The sequence below is a fragment of the Ambystoma mexicanum genome, chromosome 2p (genome assembly GCF_040938575.1).
Source record: "Ambystoma mexicanum isolate Mex_15411 chromosome 2p, UKY_AmexF1_1, whole genome shotgun sequence".
Classification (NCBI taxonomy): domain Eukaryota; kingdom Metazoa; phylum Chordata; class Amphibia; order Caudata; family Ambystomatidae; genus Ambystoma; species Ambystoma mexicanum.
The window spans coordinates 1,020,111,129-1,020,136,929 of record NC_090923.1 but is presented as its reverse complement, the minus strand read 5'-3'; the positions used below and the strand labels follow the sequence as shown (position 1 = coordinate 1,020,136,929).

Here is a 25,801-nt window from a genome sequence, read left to right as displayed (position 1 = left end):
TTTTTTCAAGGGACTCCCCCTCTGCCCCCCCTTACCTCTCCTACTCCTAAACTCCCCTTGTCTCCCTCCCCTTTTTCCCAATTTTAACTGAAGTCTGTTTTATTTATTTTTTTACACCTAAACTTACTCCTATCATTACACTTTATCGCCTTCATTTCGATATTTTTTCTGCTGGTCTGTATTTTTTACCCACTCTATTAATTCTAGCAATATTTTTTCATCTTTGTAAATTCACTCGTTATTATTGCCTGCAATATTATACTGGATACCTAAGCACAAAGGTGTATTTTACCTGGCTTCCTAGCTGCAGATTTTTCCCAGTCAAAACACACCATGCCCATGTTTTGGTGGGAAATGCAAACACTTTTGTAGACTACGGCAGTGCTGATCAGGGCCGGCCTTAGGTCTGGTCGCACCTAGGGCGAGGTAACATAATTTGGCAATTAACAAATTGCCAAATTGTGTAACAGTATTATTGGTAACAATGATTAAGTCCCTGTGCTGGAGCCTGGAGTTCATCGCTTAAATAAAGTGCCACTGCCAAACCTAGGGCAGCCTTTCAAAGGCTGCTCCATGCTAGTTTACCAGCCGCGCCCTGTTGTAATGAAACGCACCCTGCTCCTGTGCTGGAGCGCACGGCGTCTGCACGAGAGTGGGCACATTTCATTGCAACAGGGCACCTTCACCCACCACTCTAGCTCGGGGGAGCCCTTGAAAGACTTTCCCAAGCTGGCATGGCAGGGATTTAACGGGGGGCTAATGTGGCGCCCCAGGTGACCGCACGGGCCACCCATGCCTAAAGCCAGCCCTGGTGCTGAGGGCAGAAAGTCACCACACTCTGCCTAGTGCAGGTTTATGCAGATTGGACCCTGAGCAAGTTCTCTAAACAGTGGAAAATGCAAAGCTGTGATACACACAAGACAAACAAAAATCTAAATAGGTTTTCAGCGTTGTGTCATGATGTTACAGAGGGTGGCATATCACACTGGTTATTAGCTAACTAGTTTTGTGATGTGGTAAGATATATCACATCACATTGGTTGTAAAGGTTATACAGAGAACAATGTCTGAGGTGGCACGAGATGCCATCTTACCCTGGTGATAAGTTGTTAGGCGCTGTGTGGGATATCTATGAGGGGGAAAGGTTACCCAAGGCTTCTAATAAATGTTGGTGATTTTCGTTTCCTACTGGATAGAAGTTAAAAGAGACCGTGAGGAATGTCTCTGGAATGTCTCTGATGATGTAAGAGAGGTCACATCCAGCTAGTTAGAACTCATGCTGTGGATCGTCTCTCTGATGGTGCATAAGGTTTCCTCCCCTAGTGGCTATGTGTTAATAGATGTTGCGAAAGATATATGGTGCCATAAAATAGGCAATCTCACATTGTTTGTAAGTTTGGGCATTGTGAGTGATGTCCCGTGTAGTATCAAAGAATCATAGATGCCACCTCACGTTGCTTATAAGTGACTAGGTGCTGTCACAGAGTCACATCTAGGGCGTCTGTGAGAGGGGTCACAGTGATGCTGGGGCCCAGGGGAAGCTACCTGCTTGGTGGCTTGACTCCCGGAAGTGGTATATGGAGGGTCCCCCAGAGTTCACACAGCCACCCCTTTAGTAGGGAGCCAGCAGGTGATGGATGGGTTACTTGTGTGACACAACAAGATTCCCCATATGGAAGCCATAGGGGCAGCGGAGGGGACTTCCAATGCTAGAAGCACCTAGAACAAAGCGTAATGATAGTTTCACGCCAGACATTATTGCACTAGCAAGTACACACAGACGGGAGAGCAAAGTTAACTGTTGACTTGCTAGCAGCAGGGGACAATGAGTGAGAGAGCTAAGTGCACCAAGAACGCAGGAAAACATAGTGAGAGAAAGAATTCAGCAGCCGGGCATGGTACTGACACGTGGATCTGCCCAGCCTCCATGTTGATTATGCCTGATTTTAAGATGGCGGCCGTCCATCTTAAGCCCCCACCCCCCAGAACCCCATGGAGCAATCAACCTGTTGGTGAATATGAGATACCCGCAGATGCCCAGCACATAGAGATGATACATCAGGCAAAGGAAGCATATCAGCAAGAGGTGGGACCACTAAGGGCTGCCCTTTCAGATAACCTATAGATAAGGGGAAGAGGCTAGCCAATCGTCCTCCTTAATAAGAAACACTTTCGCCAGGGTAAACGAAATAAAAGGATGGGAAGAAGGCCATTAGTGAAGAAGTTAGGATGACACGAGCGAGAGTTGATGTTTTTACTGAGGAGGTTGGAGAAAGACAGAGAGGGGATGTGAGAGGAGGAGTTTGCTGAGTAGTGAAGCTCATTTGTTACCTTGAAAGGGAGGTGCCTTGTACCAAGCGTGCATGGGGCTATGGCTAAGACCATGGTTGAAGCCAAAAGCCAGCCCAAACTCAGAAGGGGTTGGGCCAGTCCCCCGGGGTCACATACTTAGACCCCTGGGGAAGCCATAGGCCACCAGCACCAGAGATAACCACTACCCTAAGCCTGCTGTAGGTTCACATCTGCAAAGAAGAACTATAGTGGGCTCCTGCCCAAGAGGGTGACCCTTAGCTGGTGGGTGAGAATGACCTCAGTCTGGAAAGCATCCAGTCAGGCGATAGGGGGAGGAACGTCTGCTGGTAATTAATTTAATGTATCACTTAAGTCCAGGGGGAGTCATACCTTATGGCGTGTAGACATTTGGTTTATGTGCAATTTCAATGCCCAGGAAGGCCATGTACGATCCAAGGAGCAGCAGGCACGACCAAGAAGGAAGCATGCCGGGGTGCTTTAAATACCCTGAGCCTGTGAGTGAATGGAAGAAGGCCATCGGGTGAGTTAACTCTGGGCTCTTGTGATTAAGGGGTTGGGGGTTGAAGAGTGGGAACAAAAGACCAACTTTGCAGAAGGCAGTCCGTGAAGGGGGGTTTGTTCCCTCTCCCTTCCCCTAGTCCTTTTCAGGGGGATCCCTGCTGCATCCCCCTGTACACTGTGCCACACCATCGCCCCATTCCCCCCACGGCCACCAACCATCACTTACCGGAATCGGTTCCACTGCCTCCTCTGATGGTCTGCAGGCCTGTAACCCCCGACCCCCGGAAACCAAATGTACTGCATGTCCAAGCAATCACCAACAGTCCATGCACACTGTGAGTGCCTGGAATGTTCCCTTCCCAAGGTTCCTGTTGTGTCAGTTGAAGAGAGCCTGACCTAGAGTAAGGGGGCTGGTGTTTGTTCTCCCTCTGTGTAACTTACCTTCCTTCATATCCTGTTATCCTGTAACTGTACCTTGAACTTAAGATAAGGTCTTACCTACAAAGTGGCTCCTGTCTCATCTGTCCCAGAGCAGAGCGTATCAATGGCGAACTCGAAGAATCCATGAACCAAGGCCTAAAGTGAAGAAAAGAAGGGAGTGTAAGAGGAAGCAGCAGACAGCACAGAACAGGGGTACAGTGCTGTAACCCAAAGGAAGAGGAGACATCCACCGGCCCCCACCCGGCTCCCAAAGGTGAGCTGACCCCTCGCGCAGAGCTAAGAGGTTGTGTCAGGACCAGTGAGGGGTAGCTGGGGGCGTATGCGCAGTCAGAGGGCCCTGTGGTAGGTTGGGCCGTCCTGTATTTCAGGACACCTGAGACAGCTAAAAAAGGCCTGGGAGATATCAATCTGGTGGCTGTTACAGCCTGGGAGAGAGAGAGACATCCTGTATGTGCAGGGCTGTATAACAGAGGGTTGTCCTAATAGAAGAGCACATTGGTGTGGATTCATTTTTTATTTATTTCTCGACATTCAATGTCTTCCAATTACCAGCGTTGTTAGCAACAATAAAATAAATTCACAACGTAGGTATTTTTCAACTTATTTTATATGTATAGAAGTATGGAGCCCTGATCTATGAATTCCCACCCTCTTACTCTTTTCATTTTTGTGTAGGTAATTCAAAAAAAGATTTAAAAAACATTTTCTTTAAGTTCAAAACATAGCAATACATTGACACAATATGGAACATTTAACATCTCATGCTCTTACAGGTACTCATATATTCAAAATTTCATATATGGTGGCATATATTCAACAGTAGGTCTACCAGTACAGAACACGTGAATCAATATGCATAGTTTTGATGTACATACAGACCCATAGTGGGTCCTTTAGCTCAACATTACATAAGAACAATTCGTGATCAGTTGTATATAAAACATTTAACATTGTGTAAGTCTAAAAGTGCATATGCAAACACCAACACTTCCCACAACCGCAGGGCAACAGGAACCCATGAACATCAATGATACCATAGACCGCCCCCCTTAAAGGGATCGTCCGAACCGGAGTATCAGATGAAACAGGTGATCCTTTCCAGTAAAAAGGTTCACAACACAATACATACAAAATACTGGCCTCTCCACACAAGCGTAGGAAAATTGAGCGATACAGTCAGGGTAAACAAGAGAAACTTTCGCCTAATCGAGTCCAAAGTCTTAGAGCTACAAAGTCCTTTACCATTGTTGGTGCTGTGGAGGCAAAGATTGTTAACAAAAAAAAAACACAAATCCACAATCAACTTTTGGTTGAGAGCTGACTGTGGTTGTGCAGTGTACTTTAGTGAATTGATGGTGTGATGAGGAGACAGCGTTGTGTGTGGTGTTTGTTGGACCTGGTCGGTTGTGAGAGTTGGAATAGGGGCTGGTGCCAATTGTGGTATGTCCAGCGGATATGGGTTGTTTGACCTAAAAAACTTGCCCTACTGCCCATTTGACCACATTTTATGACCTAATTGTTTTTGACCTACTGCAGAGGGAGACCACCCGCAACCCCTCCAAATGTGGGGGGGAGTCCCCCACACCCACCCTGAGTTCCCCCAACCTCAACCTACTCTCTTACCCCACCCCACAACTATTTTTTAATTAAAGTGTACCATATGACCTACCGAATTAGGTTAAAAAGATGCAGTCAAATGGGAATAGGTCAAATTGGCATTAGGCCAAATTGGACAATACCTGTCCAGCTGCAGGGCCTGCACGCCTGGACTTAAATTGTTAGATTGTTTGGGCAGGTTGCACATTCCTGTGCAGTTCGGAAAGGATGTTGTCTGGTGGGCGTCTACTCCTTGTTTCTTGTGAAATGGCTAGACTGGTGTGGGAGATTTGGCTTCTTGTGGGGTGATTTGGAGTTTGGTGGTATGTTGACTTCAAGTCGTTTCTTCAGATGGTTTCCTTTTGCTCCTTTTCACCTCATTTCCTTTTGCTGTTTTACAGGGGGAAGATGTGTTATGTTTTGGTCTCCATGAGTGAATGCAGTGTGCATGGAATGTTGGTGAGTGCTTGGAATGTTCCCTTCCCTAGGTTCCTGTTGTGTCAGTTGAAGAGAGCCTAGCCCCAGAATAAGGGATGGGTGTTTTCCCTTTATGCAACTTACCTTCCTTCATATCCTGTTATCCTGTACGTACACCTTGAACTTAAGTAAAGGTCTTACCTGCAGAGTGGCTCCTGTCTCATCTGTCCCAGAGCAGGTCTTATCAGGAAGGCTATACTCTCAAGAGGGTTGTGAATGTTGTTCAGTAGCAACCCAAACCAAACAGCGAAGTATAACGGTCCAGAATAAAGCAATGTCTAATCAAGGTTCTATAAAAATATATATACTTTAATCAAACACACCAGGTACAGTATTAACTAACTATGAAACACTATAAAATACCCACTCCAGTAGAATGAACACTGAATATGCAATGATAGCAGATGTAGCACCCTGGGTAATGAGGCAGGGGAGAAAGGGCAATTAAAGACCACAATGTTCAAAACGGATATGTTCTTGTGTGCCAAAGGACTACACGTGACCTAACCAGTCTCTATGTCCCTAAAATGGACAACGGGGGGGCTGTTAGCAGTCACAAGTACCTTTTTGCAGTTATTGGTGGTCCGGCGGTGTCGAATCATAATTCCTGCCACTGTGCGAGCAATTTGAAGATCGAGAGAGTGCAAAAGGCTGCACCGCAGGGTACTGGTGGTTTACATTTGTCGACTGGTGCTTGAAACACAGCTCTAAGCAGTTAAATGGCAAACATCACTAGGCTCTCGGCCATCTTGGCATTCAGGGTGCTGTGAGTCCTAATGCAGTGGCACAGGGACAAAATAAGTCCTTTTCTTGTGCCCCCAAACATAGGGGAGGCTGCCACACAACTGCAGGGGTCCTTCAACATGGTATGGTCCTGGGTACCGCTGTGGTTGACAGAAAGGCATGTTTTGCTCCAGCAGCAGGTCACTTCTCTGGTTGCTGTGAGTCCCACTCCAGGGACTCAGAGACAAGATGGGTCCTTGTTCTGGGGTTCCAAAACTTGGGGGAGGCTGGCACACAACTGCAGGGGTCCTTCCACACGGTTATGTACTGGGTCTTGCTTGGCTGGCAGAGAGGCCGGCCTTGTTCCAGCAGCATGTTCACCCACAATGGTCCCTGTGGATGGTTTGGGGACAGAGCTCGTCTCTGCCTTGGAATATCTGCTTTCACCTCACAACTGGAGGGCTTTGGAAAGGACTGCTCTCCCAACAGGGTCCAAACAAAATCTTCTTCAAGGGTTGGAGTCCAAAAGATGATTCAAATATGATTTAAAAAATGTGGTGACATCCCTTCTTTTTTTTTTTATAACTTTTTTTTATTATTCAACGTGGCAGCAAAAACACAGGCGAACAGTGCCAGGCAAGTACAATATGAATACAAATTCACACAATTTAGGCATACAGAGGTGGCTTCACATGAAAACATAACCAATGGGCACATTTGTACCATGGGCAGGATGTCAGAGAGCTATGATAGGGGTGAGGACCTGGGCTGGTGGGGGGAAGCGGCTGGGGGAGATGCATCCAGTGTCGTTTCAAGGTCGGACATATAAGAACGGAATCTGAGCCAAATGTTCCTAGGCCTGGAGTGGGTGGGCTGTAGATGAGACCAGGCTTCCTCGGAGTCTGAAGCCCAAGTCACCGCTCTTAGCCATTGGGCGTGTGTGGGAGGTGAGGGGCGAAGCCAGCAGAGCAGGATGGATCGCACCGCGAGGAGCATGCAGAGGCCAGCCAGTTTTTTGGGGTTCCGGGAGAGGCCTGGGAGGTCGTGAAAAAGGCATACTACCGGGGAGGGATCGATGGGGTGGTCAAGCATTGCGGACACTGTCGCGAAAACTGCCTCCCAAAACTGTGAGAGGCGGGGGCAGGGCCAAATCATGTGAATGCAATCGGCAGCATCCTGACCACATCTAGGGCAGCTAGAGGGGTGATCCCTGGACATGCAGTGCAATCTGATCGGGGTGTAGTGGAACCTATGTAGTACTTTGAACTGAATAAGTTTAAAACGGGAGTTGAAAGACACCCGATGTGTGCGCTCACATAAGTGTGCCCAGCGCTCATCCGACATTTCAACACCAAGGTCTACCTCCCACGCTCGTTTCAGTTTAGTGAAATCTGGGATAGTTCTGGACTGTAGCATAGTGTATAGTCTAGATATTTTGCCTCTCGTAGGTGAGGGGGAGGTGAGTTCCTGGATGGCAGGGTCGTCCGGTGGTAATGCGGGGAACATTTGGTAATTACGCTTAAGGGTCCTACGGAGGGACGAATATTGGAGCCATACACACTGGCCCCTCCTTAAGGACAATGGGAGGTCAGGCCATTCAACAAATATACCCTGATCAAACACATCACGCAGCAACTCGTAACCCGCCTCAGCCCACCGATGAACCATGGCTGGTGGCACCCATGGGACCCCCGGAAGGAAGCTCCAAAGAGGGAGGTTGCTGTGAAAGGCGTAAGCAGTTCCGGTTAGCCTCCAAGTTTTTGCCAATGCCAGGGATGTGCAGGTGACCGGGTTCTGTGAGTCCAGCGCCAGGGAGGTGGGCTGTATCACCAGGGAGCGAATGTCGCGGTCGCAGACCGCAAGTTTCTCGAGTCTAACATGTGGGGGAGGGTCCGTCGTGTTAAACCTGTAGGATGTATATTGGATTTGGGATACCAGCCAGTATTCGAGGAAATTGGGGGCACCAAAGCCCCCGTAAGTCATAGGGTTAGACAAGGTATCCAGTTTGAGACGGACCGTGCCCGAGTGCCAAAGAAAGGAGTTGACTGTGCGGGTCAGTTCGCAGAAGAAGCCCCCTCCCGGCCACACGGGAATGTTGGTAAACCTGTAAAGTAGCTGGGGCAACACCACAATTTTCAGTAGACCTATTCTGCCTGCGAGGGATATCGGGAGTTTGTCCCAGACTAGAACTTTAGCTGACAGGAGTGCAAGATACTTCTGGTAGTTCTCCTTGAAAGTCAGCTCTTGATGGCGTGTTACCTCTATCCCCAGATAGGTAATCGTGGACTGAGCCCAAGTGAACCCCTGGGTGTCGGGAGGGGGGAGAGTGCACTCCGTAAGTGTGAAGAGAGTGGATTTTGAGCAATTCACCTTAAGGCCCGAGATTCGGTCAAAATGAATGACGTCCTCCAGAATTGGGGGTAAGTTGATGGAGGGGGAGCGTATAAACAACAGTGCGTCATCAGCATATAGGGACACTATGTCCGCCTGGCCCGCAGTACGGAGACCTCTGTGTGCATGGAATTGGCAGAGCATATCGGCGAAAGGCTCTATTGCTATGGCAAAGATCAGGGGAGAGAAGGGGCAACCCTGTCTCGTCCCCCTGGCAATATCGAAGAGAGGGGAGCAACGGTCTTCTGTGCGGACCCTAGCCACAGGGGCCGAGTAAAGAAATCTGACCCAGGATAGAAAGGAGGGCCCAAATGTACAGCTCTCGAGAACTCGCCACAGATACCTTCAAGAAACTGAATCGAACGCTTTGTGCATGTCCAGTGTGGCAGCCACCGCATGTGTCTCGGGGTTTATTCTGTTAATTATATTAAAGAGACGCCTTAGGTTCAGGGAGGTAGAGCGACCTGGGATGAAGCCCCCCTGATCCGGGTGGATGATAGATGGTAAAAAGGGAGCCAAGTGGAGCGCAAGAGCCTTGGCGTATATTTTGACATCGCAATTTATAAGTGAGAGCGGGCGATATGAACCACATTGCGAGGGGGGTTTGCCAGATTTAAGTAATACTGTGATTGTGGCCTCACAGAGAGAGGGGGGAAATACACCAGCCTCCACCGACTCCTCCCAGAGAGCAAGCAAGTGAGGGAGCAGTAGTGAAATTCAACTGGGATACCATCCGGGCCGGGGGCTCTCCCCGAAGATAGGGAATCCATAGCATCTGAAAGCTCCTCAAGCGTAAGTGGAGAATCAAGGGAGCCCGCGGTCTCTGGGGATAGGGTCGACAAAGGGAGGGTATCAAGAAAGGAGTCGATCTCCTCCACTGACACCTCATCCAAGTTGGAGTATAGGGTTTCATAGAATGAAAAAAATACTGTGTTGATGTCCTGCGAGGAGACAGCCATAGAACCGTCAGGCCTCTCAATCCCAAGTATATGCGGGGATCCCGTCTCGTGGCGAATCAGTCTCACCAGAAATCGGCCAGGGCGCTCGCCCTCCCCGTATTTCCTCACCATGCCAGGGTTATCCAAAAATCTTTGTTCGCGCTCTGCAAGGGAACGGAACGTATCCAACTCCACCCCGATGCCCGCCAGGGTATCCGGGGTGGAGTGAGCATTTAGCTTCCAGGGTCGATAATTTGGATTCACACACGGCGAGATCTCTCCGGATTGACCTGAGGCCACCATTCTCCTTTGACAATGCCATCCCTCTGATATAAACCTTAAAAGACTCCCATAGAGTGTCCTGTGATGTTACCGAACCCGTGTTCGTTTCGAAGAACTCATCAATAGACTCCTCGAGCTCGGAGCAGAACTCCGGGTCCAGCAGGGAGAGGGGTTTCAACCTCCAGCATCGAGTACGGCCGGGATCAGGGCCCCAACCTATGGTGACAGTTACAGGAGAGTGGTCAGACAGGGTTCTGGGAAGGATCAGTAACTGTATAACGCTCTTAACCAATTTGTTGGAGATCACCCATCTGTCAATACGGGAATAGGAATCGTGGACTGAGGAGTAGAAAGAGTACACACGGGAGTCTGGGTAGAAGAACCTCCATCCATCTACCATGGCGAGACGGGGCACGGATGATAGTGCAGAGTAGGCTGCCTTGGAAAGTTGACGGGGCCTGGACCCAGATCTATCGAGGGCTACATCGAAAATCGTGTTGAAGTCACCCCCCCCAAAGGATGGGGACAAGGGGGAAGCCATCAAGGAGGGACGTGAACTGTACATAAAAATCTGGGTCATCTAAGTTAGGGCCGTAAATGTTCAGTAGAACCACCTCCTTGTTTTAGAGCGTGGCATGAAGCAGCACATATCTACCTTGAGGGTCTATTTGTGAGGAGATAAGTGTAAACTTGAGACTCTTGTGAATTAGGGTCATGACCCCGCGGCTTTGGGCAGAGAATTCGGTAAAAAATCTATGGGGACCCCAAGTTTTAGCAAAACGCATACACTGTTCCGTGCGAGCATGTGTCTCTTGTAGAAACAGAATCTTGGACCCATGACGCTCGGCCTGTAACTGGAGCTGCCTCATCTTTTTATAATTGCCCAACCCACGTACGTTCAAGCTCATGAAGGCCAGGTCACTCTCGGTCACAGGTGCAGTGGTGGTTGAATAAGAAAAAATGTCAATACCTCGCGGTCTGCCTTCGCTGCCAACGTCAACTTTTTAATAACATAACCCCCAACATGACCCACCCCCACCCACACCCCCCCCAAACAGAGGGATGACAATCCCAACCCCCCTCAACCAAAACCAAACCAGAGGCATCAGCGCCTGGGGGCCTGTAGGCCGGACTGGTCGCCGCACTCCGGGCTGCGGCAGATCCAAATAAGACAAAAGGTGCCCACAGTAGAAATTTGTATGTAACTTGAACGGGGTTTTTGCACATGTTGGTGTGGCACATATTTGTAAGATGAACAAAACAAGCAGATTCCGGAATAGAGGATCAAAGTGGCCCCGATGCAGGGAGACGGCCGTGCCTGGCCTCTCCCCGTTGGGACAGAAGGGTAACTGCAAAACCGTGATCAGAGGAGAGGGGTCAGCCAGGGAAATGTTCGTCCATAAACCTGGAGGTCTCCTCCGGGATTGTGAAGAAGAACACCTGGTTGGCATGTTCTATGCGGAGTTTGGCAGGATAGAGCATGGCGTATTTGATTGAGTGGTCTCGCAGCCTACGTTTCACAGCTTGGAAGGTCTTGCGTTCACATTGGACGGCTGTTGAAAAGTCCGGGTAAAGATGAATCGTTGCACCGTCCAGTAGTAGCTCACCCTTAAGTCTGGTGGCCCTGAGGAGGGCATCACGATCACGGAAGTTCAGCATCCGGGCTATGATGGGCCGAGGTGGAGCACCGGGCTTAGGTTTAGCCGTCAGGGCTCGGTGTGCCCGCTCAATGGCGAAGTACGGGGAAAGCTTGGGAGAATCCAGGAGCGAGACCAATGTATGCTCAACAAAGACCTCCATTGGTTCATGAACTTCATTCTCGGGAACCCCGATAATGCGGAGGTTGTTACGCCTTGATCGGGATTCCAAGTCCTCGTTCTTCTTCTCCACCTCGAGGACTCGGCTGGAGAGAGTGACGACCTCGGAGCGCAGGGCGCCCAGTGCATCCTCTGCGGAACCGACCCGTGTCTCGACCTCCGACACTCGACTATCGGTCCTCTCGATGTGGGCCTTAATAGAGGATATAGTGCCGTTCATGTCATCCAATTTTGAGTGAAGTGCAGTGAAGCCCTCACGGATAAAGTCCATCATATTTTGGGATTCCGGTGCTGTGACGGATGATGATGCAACAGGGGCCTGCTCAGTGGTCTCCTCTGAGGATCTCACCGCAGCCTTCGCAAACATGTTGATGGAGCTCTGTTTCCTCACGCCCCCCTTGGTCATCTTGACAATGTTGGAAGTTGAGTGGGGGGTAGGTGGGAACCCCAGCAGCCCTAGGAGAGAGGCAGGGGGAGCTCGGACCCTGTACCACGTGAGGCAGTATGCGAGGTAAGGTATGAAACAGGGAGTAATGCAGAGGGAGCCGTGGCTGTGAATCCGTATAGATGAGATATTGCGGCTACAAGTGCAGGCCGCGGGGTCTCAGCCAACCCAGGGAGATGTGGGGGACAACGCCAGGAGACCTCAGGGGTAGGAGACCCCAGGGATGGGGGTGATGATGCCCAGCAGACACTGTGAGTGCAGGAATCCAAATATGAGTGACCAAGTGCGATGAATGGAGAGGAGCACCTCCCAACACAATGCTCCGCAGGGTAGACAGGCCGCAGCCTCGAGCGCAGCGGTGTAGGATAGGGCTGGCACCCGGTAGGAAAAAGGTCCTGCGTAGAGTAGTGGCACTGAGATCACTGTGGCCCCCTCAGAAGGTAGGGGTCCCCCAAGAATGAAGATATGCGTGGCCCGCGAGGCCTAAGGCTCCCCCAGTAGGGCGAAGGGGTGAAGGCAAGTCTGCGAGGCAGGGGGGTGCTCAAATAAATGCCGGCCAGGGAAAGTTCGAGCGCGCCAAGCACGGGGTGACACCAGTTGGTAATGGGCCTTGAGGCTGGGGGCCGCCGATGGACAATCTGTGAGGTACTGCAGCGAGGGGGTGAGGCAGTGCTATCGCCCAGGGGCGTCTGCGGGGCCTCCCCGCTTCACGTACCTGATGGCTGCAAGGATCCGGCAGCACAGCGTGTGTCGACGGGGGGAGCGCAGTACCTGGTTCCCACTTGTGTACCGCAGCTCCACTCCGAGCGTTGAGGTCTCGCTGTCGGCGGGGGGGGAATGCTCCCACCGAGTAGGTTCCACGGCAAAGCCCAGCAATCGGGGAAAAGGGCCCGGGCAGCCCCGATGCAGGGCAGACGTCCCTCCAAGTACGCCGGAGCAGCCCGCCCCGGGCCGCCCAGCCCCAGCGTTCGCGGCCGCCCAAGCCGGCGGTGCGCGGCCTCAGGATGCGCCCAGGCTGCCTCCAAATCTCACTGCCATACAGGGGAGAGGCAGACCGCCGCCCGCCGGCGCACACCGCCGGGGCAAGGACACGCCGCAGGCCCCCAGGCGAGTCTGTCCGCCACTCTGCCGGGGCCGGGTTTTGGCACGTAGGAGCGCTGCAGGTGGGGGGATGGTCACAGCGGCGCCCAGAGATAGTGTTCCACGGGTCCGTTTTCCATCGGGATTCGGTCTGCAGGGTCCCTGGGGTAGCGGCTCAAAAAGCGTGTAAGCCGGGATCGGCTGCCTGGTGGTGGAAGTGCCGAATTAGGATCTTGCGATCTGCCTGCCGCGGAGCTCGAGCTTCAGGCAGCCAGCTTGTTCGCCGCTCAACAGCGCCCCCCGTCATACCTTCTTTTAAAGGTAAAAGCCCACAAGTGATTGGACTAAAGCTAGCCCACATTAGTGGTCCAATCCCTGCTACTGAAATCACTGGACTTTGCCCTTCTGACATCACAACCAAAGTTCTTTGCTCTACAGGAAGTGGCAGGGACAGGAAGGAGAGAGGGTGGAGGAGCAGAGGGAAACAAGATGCAGGCATCTTCCCCCACTGTACAGAGAGCTCCTGTCTACACTAACACAGTCCCTTCCCTTCTCACTAGGATCAAAGGCCTTTAGAAATGCAGTGCCCTGGTGTGAGGCTACTCCCTCCAAATGGGTGTGATCCTTTGATGCCTGGGCCCAGGACAGCTGCCGGTTGTGTGGCTGTCTCTGGAGGAGGGATTTACCTACCCTCACAAAGAGATCAAAGAAGAAGCATGGCCATTCAGGTTCTTGTCCTGTCAATTGGGAGGATCAGCCAGTCTGGCCAGAATACACATCCCCTTCCACTACTGAGCTGGCTCACTGGAGCTGACACATGTGTGATATCAAATTGGTTGTAGCTGCAATGATCATGAGTAATAATATGCACCATTCCTTTACCCAGGCATAGCTTTAGGGACGTCATTTCATCAAAATGCCAGGGGTAGTGTAAGTGACATCAAACGACCCCTGACCTCTGATGACATCACAGGAAGTGATGTCATTTGACAATACCCCAACGTGACATTGGGAAGCATGGAACATAATTTTTCATCCCTTGACAAAACAGGAAATGGCATCACATAGCATTGTTCATAAGTACACTACGAAACATATGGTTACGATATCACTGTAATGTGATACACATTTCACATTTCATACAAGAATCGATCGCCATATGTATTGTTGATATCAGTGTGCGTAGGCCCATATTACCAAATTACTGTGAACGCAAACTGATGTCTTAAGTGCTTTATATAGAACAAATATACATACAATATCACCCAAACTGTGTTGGTATTCATTTATCAACCTCAGAAAGATGAAAGGCTGAGTTGGCCTTCCTGGGATTCAAACCTGCAACCTGCAGATCGCACACACATTGCAGCAGCGAGCGCTGAACCCCCTGAGCTATCTTACAGCTGTAGCTATCTTACCGGCCATAGTAAAATGAGCAATTACATGTCTGAATGTTCTCAAAGTCAGAAAGTAAATGACACTCTGTAATGGATACCATTAAACGGGTAAGTCGGGTGTAAAGTTGGCCTCATGTTAAGCCTGAGTGGATCTTCTTTTCAGGCTTCTGAGGTTGGCAAAATACATACCCATTGGGAGGGTTCATAACTGTGTATTAAAGAATTTAGAGTAGAACAGGGAAAGCAGCGTACTCACATGGCATCCCGTACTCTAGGCACGTGTTACCTCATACCTGCAAACAAACATCCCGAACAGCATGACATGGAGATAGGAATGATTGGCACATTACAACAAAGCATTAATTCTGGCACAATTAAATCAAAGGCCACTTTATGTGCTATGGTCAGACATTTCTACACTTTACACAAGCTTTTAGGCACAAGGATTTTTTCAAGTGACCGAGGACACCGAGATGCAATGTCTTGTGATGATTGTAACAGAAACAGCAGAAAAAAACATGTTATAATTGCAACTTGCGAAAAGCTAAATACATAGTTCAAAATGGATGCTGATTCTATTCTAAATGCTTTTTGAAGCATTTGTCTGCATTGTGAATTTGAGGTGTTTACGAACAGACTAAAGCAGTGACTCACCCCTGAAGTGTTCCTGAAATAAACCTTTATTGAGTCTAGCAATTATTGTATAGAATTTCAAATAGACAAATTATTTGTTGTTCCTATTATTTCTTATTTAGGGTTGTTGCTCAAAGTGTTACACTTGTGGAACCCCCTGTTTTTCTAAGAGGCCTGAACAAGAAAGCCAGCCACTAAGAGCCACACCGCGTCCCCATTTAATTGCAGCCCAGGAGCTGCAATTAAAACAAAAACAACAAAACACAGGGAAAGAAGAGAGACCTCAGGGAGTGACCCCCAAATGGCACCCCTGCACATCTTATATCTAGATTTTACCCTACCACCAGCATGGGCTACTTAGGAACATCATAGTTTTGGCACAGGGTGCATATCTTAAATGCAGCCCGTGTGCTTCAGAGACTTGGGAGTTACTGCAGCTGTCAAATGGGCACCTGTGACCTCTGAACCTGCTCTGTGCCACCGGTAGAGGAGGTGCTGGAGATCAGGATACTGGTGCAGCAGGGCACACGTACACACTATGCTTTTGGCATGGACCTTATGAAAGGGGACTCGGATCAGCAGATTTGCCTTTCAGAGATTGAATTACCTGCCTCATTTTATTAATTAATCAAAATTAAAAAAGCCAGGGCTTTCACACCCTTGCCGGATGGCAATTCATCACATTTAATCCCCCAAAATGAATGTCACCTGGGAGCTATGTGGTGGTATGTATGTGTGTAGGTCACATGGATGCCCATTAAGGCCAGTCTCCCTTGTATCGCCCAACATATACTTGTTTGTCCTGTCCTTCAACTGAAAGTATCATGCTTAGTAAATCCCCTAGAATAACTGAGGTTGACCCATGGAGTGAAATGGGTGAAGTTCTACCCCTTGCTTCCTGAAACGGATCCACAGTCCTTGTGAGGCACGCCTGTCTGCCCAATGGACCGGTTACAGCCCTGTCACCCAAGGACCCTGGACCTGGTCCTCTTGGGGTAAGAGAGTTTCACCCAGGGAGAGTGGGCACCCAATAACGCTGATGTCCTTGTCTATACAGAGCCTGGTCTCCTTAGGGAAATAAAGGGGTGTTCATCTGGCGGCAGTGCCACTCACTTTAGCTCTCGGCTCCTGAGGTACATATACCATCAGGGAGATAGAGCCAGGAAACAGCATATGCATGTCCACAGACACTGTGAGGGAAGTTAGAGAACTGCATTCCATAGCCATCTACCTATGCCTCCTCGATTATTTCCCCGTCACTACGTTCTAACTCACTATAACACCCTGATTTTGTTCACTCTTTCCCTGTTCCCGATTTCTCTTGTCGTCTCTCTCAGGGGTGTTGCTAGGCCCAGGGCTATGCTAATGTTGGGACTATTGGGACTCGGGGCTAGCTAGCCTTTTGGTTGTAGCCCCTGAACCTCTATCCGGTGCTACAACCAAAGGATCTGGGGCCAATAGCCCCCTCAAGCTCCCCTTGAAACGCCTCTCCCTCTCCCCTGCTCCCCATCACATCCCTCCCTCTCGATTTCTCCCTTTTTTTCTACAGCTCTGTGAAGAGGCCTGTAGATGATGTTATGCACTTGAAAAGAAAGCAACATGAATACCTACTCTGGTACTTTGATGTTGTAGGAGAACATTTTGATCTCGAGCAGCTAGGTCTGCGGGCATGCGTAGTTCACAGTCATCGACCTGCTGGTATTGATTACTTCCGATGTGGCTCTGATAGCAGATAGAACAGATCTGATGTCAACACAGTGTCCACGCAGAGGCGCTCTTCTTTGTGCAATGATCAGGTCACGTGGAAGAACAATGACAAAGCTCAGATCAGGCAGGAGGCGGATGGAGAAGGCAGCGCTGTGTTGTCTTAAATTATTGCTATCAGTATATGTGATCCCGGGCATGGATCATTGGCACATTTAGTTCTCATTGAAATGTGAATAAAAAGTAAGGTCTCAGAATCTTGTGTGGGTGGACGAGTGACTGTGTCTGCGATTTGGTGGCTGACTAAAGCAGCGAGTGAAAGCGAGCACCTAGAGACACTTCAGAGAGTCACTGATTAAATGATGAGCTGATGGAAGACCCAAGAGAGCGAGAAAGGCTGAAGAGACCCTGATCACGGTTAACGGGCAGCTCACTCCTCAGACGCTCCCCCAATATCCTTTGTCTGCAGGTAAGAAAGATGAAGGATGCCTTCAGTACAATCCTACTTCTTGTGTCTTGCACCTTAATGAAGTAAAGTAGACCTGACCCTCTGCAGGCAGCATTTCCTCTACCAGTGCACCAAAATCAGGATAGGAGGATAGCCTTCCACCCTACTCTGTGTACAGGACATCTTTCCCACATGCCCAAAAGGATATACACTGACACCCTGCAGTTTTATTTTTTAAAGAACTCCCCTAGCAAATAGTTGCCAACCGTAAGGCTTCATTGCACTATATTTGAGAATGATTGTACATATGTGTCAGAATATAAGACTATGTGGTGTAAATAGGGTGCAGCCTGGGTCCACAATGGGCCTAATTTTAAATGGGGCCATGCGTAACAGGAAGTCATGAAAGCAATGTGTACTGCTTTTATGCCATTCAGTGCTCTGCCCCACTGCGAAGCAGTCCCCAGACTAAAGAATGAGATGGAGCAGAGACGGTATTTCTGCAATGTATTCCTCCTCCATCTTGATAGTGTATTTCATTTTACACCTCGATGACATTTTCATGCAGCCATTAAACGAATGTGTTCCTATGGAATCCTCCTTGGTTTTGCACCTGCTGAACACCAGGTGGATTCCATTGGAATCCATTAGTAAATGCCACCTTCAAAGCGTAATTCGCAGGCTGCGTTTACTTGTTCACGAGACGGAGAGGAAAATGGAATAATAAAAGCGAGCTTGCCTCGCTTTTGCTCTTTCCTTTCCCTGTGTGCCTCGTGGATGTTTAACATTGCATGCAGAGGACCAAAAACACGTACCTTTGGCGGTCCCCTGCGTGCAATTAACGTTCAATACAAAATGAGGCTGAATCGGTTTCCACCAGTACGACTGGAATCTATAACTAACTACCCCAACCAAGTAAAATAATTGGTCATCCTGAATAAACTGCTGTTAATCTGACCTTTGATTTAGAAGAATTATTCTGTTCTAACTTCTACTGCCTACACTAGAAACTTTAAAAGGACGGGGGCCAGCTGGAGCAAGTCAACCAAACCATTACCTGTTCAAAAATGAAAATCTACAGTACTGTAATCCCATCCACAGAACACATGGAAGTAGTGGGAATATTGACTTTACCTTCCTGGAGGGATGACAGAACCTCCTCAAAATGTCCATATAGGGGCTGGCTTATACCATTTGGATAACAGTAGAAGGTCTTATTTAGGTGAAGTTAATTCAATGGGGGCACTAAGAAGGTGAACTTGCCCCATGTGTAAATTGAATCAAGGTTAGAGCTCATCCGGCCACCTCGCCCCCAAAGGGACTCTGTGAAAATCAATAAGGTGTTCAATAAGAAGGTGTCTGATTCCCTGGAGGTGGTTTGCCTGAGGATGGACTGGTGGGTGTGCTCCCCTGTATACATTTACATTTGCAAGCTGGAACCTATAACATTGTTTATACATTTGCAGTCTCAAATACAATTGATAGCGAATTGGTCTTTGGTTGACAGTGTTTTTATTTTGATAAAGGTAATTTGGGTGCTGCTTGGTGGTGACTAGTAACACTCAGACTGCCGAGTGTGTCACAATTTATGAAGAACAGAATTTTCAAGTCACCTTCTAGCGCACCTAAAGTTAATGCTAGTTTCTTTAAAGTCTTTCGATTGAGACTTGAGAGCTCAATCGAAAGACTTTAAAGAAACTCCTATTGGGGTAAAACTGCACAGGGGAAACCCCAAATACACATGTTACCAAGACCACTCCAATTTCAAACTAATTTGGAATCTAAACATGGACCAAGCTCTCTAGATGAAGGCAAATATTTAATCATTAGGCATGTTTATATCTAATCAATTAATTTGAATTGAATTTTCTGTTATATATCCCTCCTGATGAGCCAAAAGATTTAGTGAAACACGTGTAGAGGGCACTACTATTTAAGAACAATTTTTGGAGGATAATTTTTGGAATAAAAAAGCCTCATGATACAACAAACATGATTTTTGGAACATCATTTAACTTATAGTTAGCCTTAACTTTAGGTGCGCTAGAAGGTGACTTGAAAATTCTGTTCTTCATAAATTGGAACCTATAACATACATATAATGGGCCTCATTACAAGTGTGGCGGTCCGGAAATAAGGGTGCCGGTCACACCGTACCATTTCCGTACCTCCAAACTACAACTCTGAAGGCAGGGGCTGTTGCGCCCCACAGGTTTGACATGCTGGGCATAAAGGCACCCGCCCCCAGAGTATTCACAGAAGCACCGGTACCGTTAGCAGCGGTGCCGGTGCTTCCGTGTCCACATTCCCATAGAGTCCTGTGTGACTCTATGGGAATGGGGACTTCCACTTTCCACCACCCGATATTCCGGGCGGTCAGGACTTGTAATATCCCGGTGGCACCGGGATCTCAGGCGGCGGAAATGATGTTACAAGCCTGGCTGCAACCCGCCGGTAGCACCGGTGGGTTACCACCGGACTTGTAATGAGGCCCAAAGATACAGAATTCTTTCTAACAGCTCACTTCCTTCTTTATGCCTTTTCTCAGGACCAGTTGTGTAGGTCCAACTGGAATTTATGAAATCACACACACATAACACGTGCACAACATTACTAAGGCTACCTTATCGACCAATTGCCTTGACTGTCTTCATAACCCTCCACCAGAGTGGACCTAACTTGGTTATGGGCTGCTTAAGGTACAGTAAGATTACTTTGGAGATCTGCTTAACAATTCTTATGACGAGCAAAGTATGTTATTTGGTTCTTTGGCAATCATGAGTTGACGGTCAGATTTTGACTCACCAAGATGTACAGGAGCTTATCTGAGCTGGAACCAACCCCCTACACCTTCCAAACACCCCAGGAGATAACAAGGTGTGTCAGAAAGGTGGATAGGCCGACACCATCTGGACTGGGCAGAGCGGGCATCTTTCCTGTACTGTGCGGCATGGAGGCAAGTGGGACTTGGGCCGCTGTGCAGTGACACACCAGCGGGGCTGGGCAGAACAATGAGGGATATTCAGTAGCTGGTCTTGCCCAGAGTCCTTCCTCCACCCCAATACAGAGGCTCTCTGCAGACAAAGCTCACCCAGGTTGACGGCTGGTAGGGAACCACACTGGAAGAGGGAAGTGCTTAAGGCAACTGGTAGAAACTTGTGTACAACAAGATGAAGATGGCGAGATGCAGAATCAAGGACAGGACACGGAGATGGAGCACAAGCAGGTGGAGCCTTTAGATGCGATAACAGCAGGTCGACGAGTTACAGGTAACCAAGGACTTTATGAAGCAAAGAGCTTGGGTGGAGATCCACCTTTTGTAAATGAGTGCCCACATAGGTATGCTGTGTCTCTGCCGATACCCGGGCACATGCAGAGAAACCCATGCTTCCTGCAGAGCTAGTGATCTACAGGAGAACCTGAGCAGTGACTGATGGGATATTCTGGCCTGTTGTGTTCTGACATGGCCAGTCATGTGCCAGCTGTGGAACATACTTGAACTGCTTCGACCAATGACTATCATCATTTGAACAGTATGTCCAGCAGAAATGGGTAATGCTAAGTATAGGGTACCCTCTCTGTTACCGAGGTTAGGAACACTTTGTTTGAGCCATTGTCCTCAATGTCTGGCTGATTAGATATTGTGGACCTTTCATTATTTTGCTGGTAAAGGGCAGCTTTACATTATCAATATGTACCACTGCGCAAATCTGTGTCTCATTATTTCATGCAAGATGTTTAGCTTTAGTCTGAAGTTAGGTAGTTAATTACCTACTTGGTATTGTGGATTTGTAATTCATTCTGTTCTATTTTATATATGCTATTGTGTGCATTGACCGTGTTACGGTGCATGTCTGCCAGCTCTCGAAAATGCTTAGCTGTAATGCTTTCCTGCACCATGTTTTGGTGTGAGAAGCCCTCCGGTGCTTCTGTGGGATTTACTTCATGCCTTGTTGTTTGCTTTGCTGTGATGGTTGTTTTTGCTTGTGTAAGGTGGGAGGCATAAGGCTGCCAATACACCAAGGGGGTGCCCTACTGCTGACAGGCAAATTAATGTGCCATTCATTACGCCAGCCCCTCCCCTGGCTCAATGCTACAGAAACGGAAGGTGCACATCACTTATGGCCTCTGACTCCTCCCACCACCATACTGCAGGCATGAGAAACGGTACTCACTGAGACAACCCTACTGACCCTACCCCGGAGGAATCACAGAAGAGCGGAATCTGCAAGCTATGGAGGAAATGAACATGCTGTGATCAATATGATGTAAGCAAAGGATGTCACTGCTGAACAGTGACATAGGTAGGGGCATAAAAGGTTAAGCAAATACGCATCCACCACGAACAACAGTTCAAACTGCACTTCGACATGAAGAATATGCTTGCGTCCAATAGGCTAGAGGACATATGCACTGTACACGCTGAAACGCAAGACGCACAAGAAAAGCTTGCTTATGCAGAAACGTAACAGAAATGAGTGGCCATTCTAGACAAGATGGATGATGTAGCCACGCATGAGTGAATGGGAGGCATCATGAAACCTCGAAGTTGCAGGGGGACCTGCCTGCTGAGTTTGCATGAACATTCAGAACTGGGCAGCCCAGACAATAGCTGCACATTCCTTGCCAAGGTTACAGTGGAAGGGAAGGTACAGATCAATTAAATGTGTGTTGTGTGTTTAAGTGCTTCCATGGGCTCGCAAGTCCCTACCTTGCTTCTCTGCTTTCGCCTGTGGTCCTTCTCACCCACTGTGTTGTGCCTTTGAATTCCAGCTCAATACTTATTCGCTGATCTTCTGCCTCTTCTTCCGCTCCTTTAAGATGAACCCTCCTACATTTAGGAATACCCTCCCTCTCACAGTTTGGTCTGCCACTTCTCGCTCTCATTTCAGTTCTGTCTGGTGCACTTTTTTTTCAGTCTGCCTATCTTGGTGAACATGCCTCTGTGTGAGTCAAATTCATCTATTCATCACAATCATTGTTCGTACAATAATTGTTTTTAAAAACATTATTGTTGAGAAGATGCGCTCAGTCATCACAGTGTGTAGAGTAAACAAAAAAAAAGAGTCCAGAGTTGGGCTATCATGCAAGAATCTCTATTCAAGTAATACAGTTCGTTGATCATTAAATGATTATATGAGGCGGGAACACAAGGTGATGACATGACAAAGACAGGCAGGGAAAGGGGTGACAGACATCACTTTCATGTGTACAAGATATTTGACAGACATCAAGCAGAAGTGGAGGAAAGCTCTGAGGCTCTCTCTGTTGCTCACACATGCACACATGGAAATGCCCCCACTTACCTCAAGAAACGCATAACACCATACGATGGTCAGTCATAATATCAAGAAAAAAAATGTCGAAAGACAATAATTTCGAAAAAAAAAATGTCGAAAAAAAAAATTGAATTCGTTCTTTTTTTATTTATATATTTTTTTGGGGGTTTCGCGAGTAAAAAAAAGGTAAAAAAAAAAGGAGGGTTGGTGGGGAACCCCCCCATTTCGAATAAAAAACGTAGTGAAAAAGAAATTCGATTTGTTTTTTCGACATTATTTTTTCGAAAAAATTACTTTCTACATTTTTGTATTCGATATTATCACTATGAACCCACCATACATGTATCTTTAATCAGGCACTCAAGGACAACTTGCTGTACCACACTCAAAAAAGTCCAAAGGCTCTGGACGCTCTTTTGATGACCTTACGGCCCCAGCATGGAATGCACTGCCCTTGAACTTACGATTGGAGCAATGCTACTTGTCGTTTAAGAAACATCTGAAGGAAGACCTGGTTGTTTGAATAAGCATTGTTCCTCTAGATTCAGTGTTTCTACTGCTAAAACCATGCCCTTGTATCTGACTGTTTCCATGCTGTGTGTTTATGTTTTGCGCCCTGATGCGTGAGGGTTTTGAGCCTAAATACATAAATAAATAACAGTTCCCAGATGTGAGACCTATTTCTTTTAGATTGAGAAAAAACAAATAATATTGGATGTCAGATTCCCGCCAACCAGGGGTTAATATTAGGGAGAAAGTAGCTCGAACAAGTCTCTAGAGGCCAACAAAGGTAAAGAAATCTGCATTAATAAGAGCTAAAACCCTAGTAAATGCAGAGCAGAAACATTCAAAATGTGGTCTCCACACACGTGACCTACAGTTGGAGGATAATGTCTTTTCATCAGATTCAGGGACAGACAGGCCATCCAGTTCTCAGTACGAAAGATACACGGTAATGCAAGGCTGAAAGCAAAACATCCTGGCTTGTGGCATAGAGAATCAGAAATAGTAACCTTATTGGGGAAAAGTAGCTCACCCGTATTGTTGCTCATGTGCTGGTAACTGTCCAAAGTGCCACAGCTGAGAAAGACACCACTGACCAATCCCTGCCCACCTTTAACGCTCATCTATAAATGTTGAAAGGCCCAAAGATATTGTATCATGAGGACATGTTTTTACCTGTATCAGTTTAGTAGGTAGCCACCAGTTAGAGAGCAGCCAATGAACATACTAACCCCTTTGGAATGTATGTCTAGTTGATTCCCCTCACCAATCCCTTCCCACCTTAGGTTTCTGTAATCATGAATACGATGGCACGTCAGTTGTGATGTAATCGTCATTTTTAAGCCATTGGCAAGCTTGGAGTTGGCTGAGAGCTCAGAGATTGTCTTGATGTCCACAGATGTCCCTGTTTTATATGGGTTTTGTTCAATAAAACGGGTCTTTGTCAACATTTTTGACTCTTCAATTTTTTGGGTGTGGGGTTTCCCCTGGCCTGTCCTCTCTGCTTACCCAGGGGGTTTCCACCCCTCCTTTACACTACTGACTGACTCCCAGTTGATTCTGTATGCCTGTGTACACTACCTTTCTTTGTCCTTCACTTCTCGGGTGGACATGTGAGCGGGACCTCCTGTGAGGTTTGATAAGTGTTCTCTGTTCGTCTCCTGTGGGTAGGTGATGATGTGTCCCCCCCCCCACCCTTGTTATGCAGCACGTGTCTGCTTTGAGTGTTTAGATTTTTGAGTGTTTTCTGGTGTGGATGGCGTGGAGGCCTTTTGTTGTGGATGCATGCTCCTTGGTACTTAGTTGATCCTGTGTGCGCATGCCACTGCCACTGCCACTGCCATTTTTGATCTGTATTTTCTGGTGTGAGTGATGTTGGGAGCTTAATTGACTGGCCAGTCCTCTTGAATGGCACCACAATGATTCTGTGTGTATCATCATGATTATGGTTCTGTTGTTTATTTGCTTAACTTGCTTTTCAGCTTGTATACAGTAGGCTTTATTGTCTGGTGTTTATCGTAAAGGGGAAGTTTGCACAGAAATGTTACTGGCCCAATAGATAGAGCATGTATTTTGTAGCATATTTCAATCGATACAAAAAATGTTTCCTCACATTTACACATGTGAGTTGGAAGACGCCATCTTGTGCTAATCTTAGATGTAGATTCATCGCCCTAAATTGACACGCCCTTGCAGCAGTAAATCATAAGACCACCCCTAAAGCTGACATCATTAGAAGCTTACGCCCCTTGTCACAACACCAGTGCACGTCTCATGTCTCCCATCCACAAACCAACCAAGGCTAATTCTGCTTAGCTTCGTGAGGCAGCAGGGTCAAGCCCACCCAGGCTGTAAAGCCAAATACAATCAGTGCGTCATCCTAGCACACTAAATGCTACTAATCATTTGACAACCCTGCCCCGTGAAGCTAAGCAGGATCACCATTGATTGGTTTGCAGATTGGAGACATCATGTAAATATATATTTTTTATTATGGCCAACATTTTTAAATCAACATTTGTGCTTGAACTTGAACCAGCAGAGGTGTGTGTACATGTTTGTGTCTGTACTCCTCCAACTGCAGTCTATAAGCCAATAGCAAAATTGGACAGCTCAGAATTCAGCTCTTGATAGGGGGGTGAGAGGTTGGTGCGGTTGATTATACGAGGTCAGAAGGCTTTCTGTGGTGCTCTTAACATATGGACAAACTCCTTCTGCTTGACCCTATATCCAGGTTAACAGATGTCATCTCTCCATATTTATAAGTCAGTAGGCCCTATTAGTGATTTCTGCTATGCTGCTATCCCATCTTACACTGGTTATGAGTTGTGAGTTACATTTCTGATGGTGTGAGACAAGCCATCAGTCTGGTTTTAAGTGAAAAGAAATGATAACCTCTCTACAACCACCTAATAGTCTCATTCTTCAGAATGTACATGCCACCTAAGGTCACTCAAGCTCATAAGCGTCTAGCCCGATTTGTCACCTAGAATCGCTCAGGTCCACACCAACTTACCATTGGTCTGGGCTAGCTAGCGGCCCCATAGAAAAGTGTCTTTTTGACTTTGAGGAAGCACCTAAAACACAATGGCCCCCGCCCTGTCAATGCCATGACAATTCACAACCTGACCACAATTATGAACAACAATCTATTATTGGCGCCAAACCTAAATAAAGTGACAGAATTGCCTTCTACCACCCCTTCCGCCGCTCTCACCCCACACACTCCATTGCATTTTTCGACGCTTCTCATTTTCTATAGGTATCCTCTCTATAGTACAATTATGATTAGATTGCTCTAACAACCTTTATGTAGGCCAGGCAGGACCTTGC

General features: G+C 47.8%; 1 protein-coding gene across 4 annotated transcripts in view; it reads left to right on the top strand.

The window, feature by feature from the left end:
- The window catches only part of TMEM151A (transmembrane protein 151A), a 137,021-nt gene that overhangs the window by 81,245 nt on the left and 29,975 nt on the right, over positions 1 to 25,801 (top strand). Inside the window, exon 2 of one of the 4 annotated variants that reach the window (XM_069644879.1) lies at positions 3,345 to 3,508. The exons of the other annotated variants lie outside the window; for them this stretch is intronic. The gene's annotated coding sequence lies outside the window, so the exon portion shown is untranslated. The remainder of the gene's footprint in view (positions 1 to 3,344; positions 3,509 to 25,801) is intronic. 4 annotated transcript variants of the gene reach the window in all.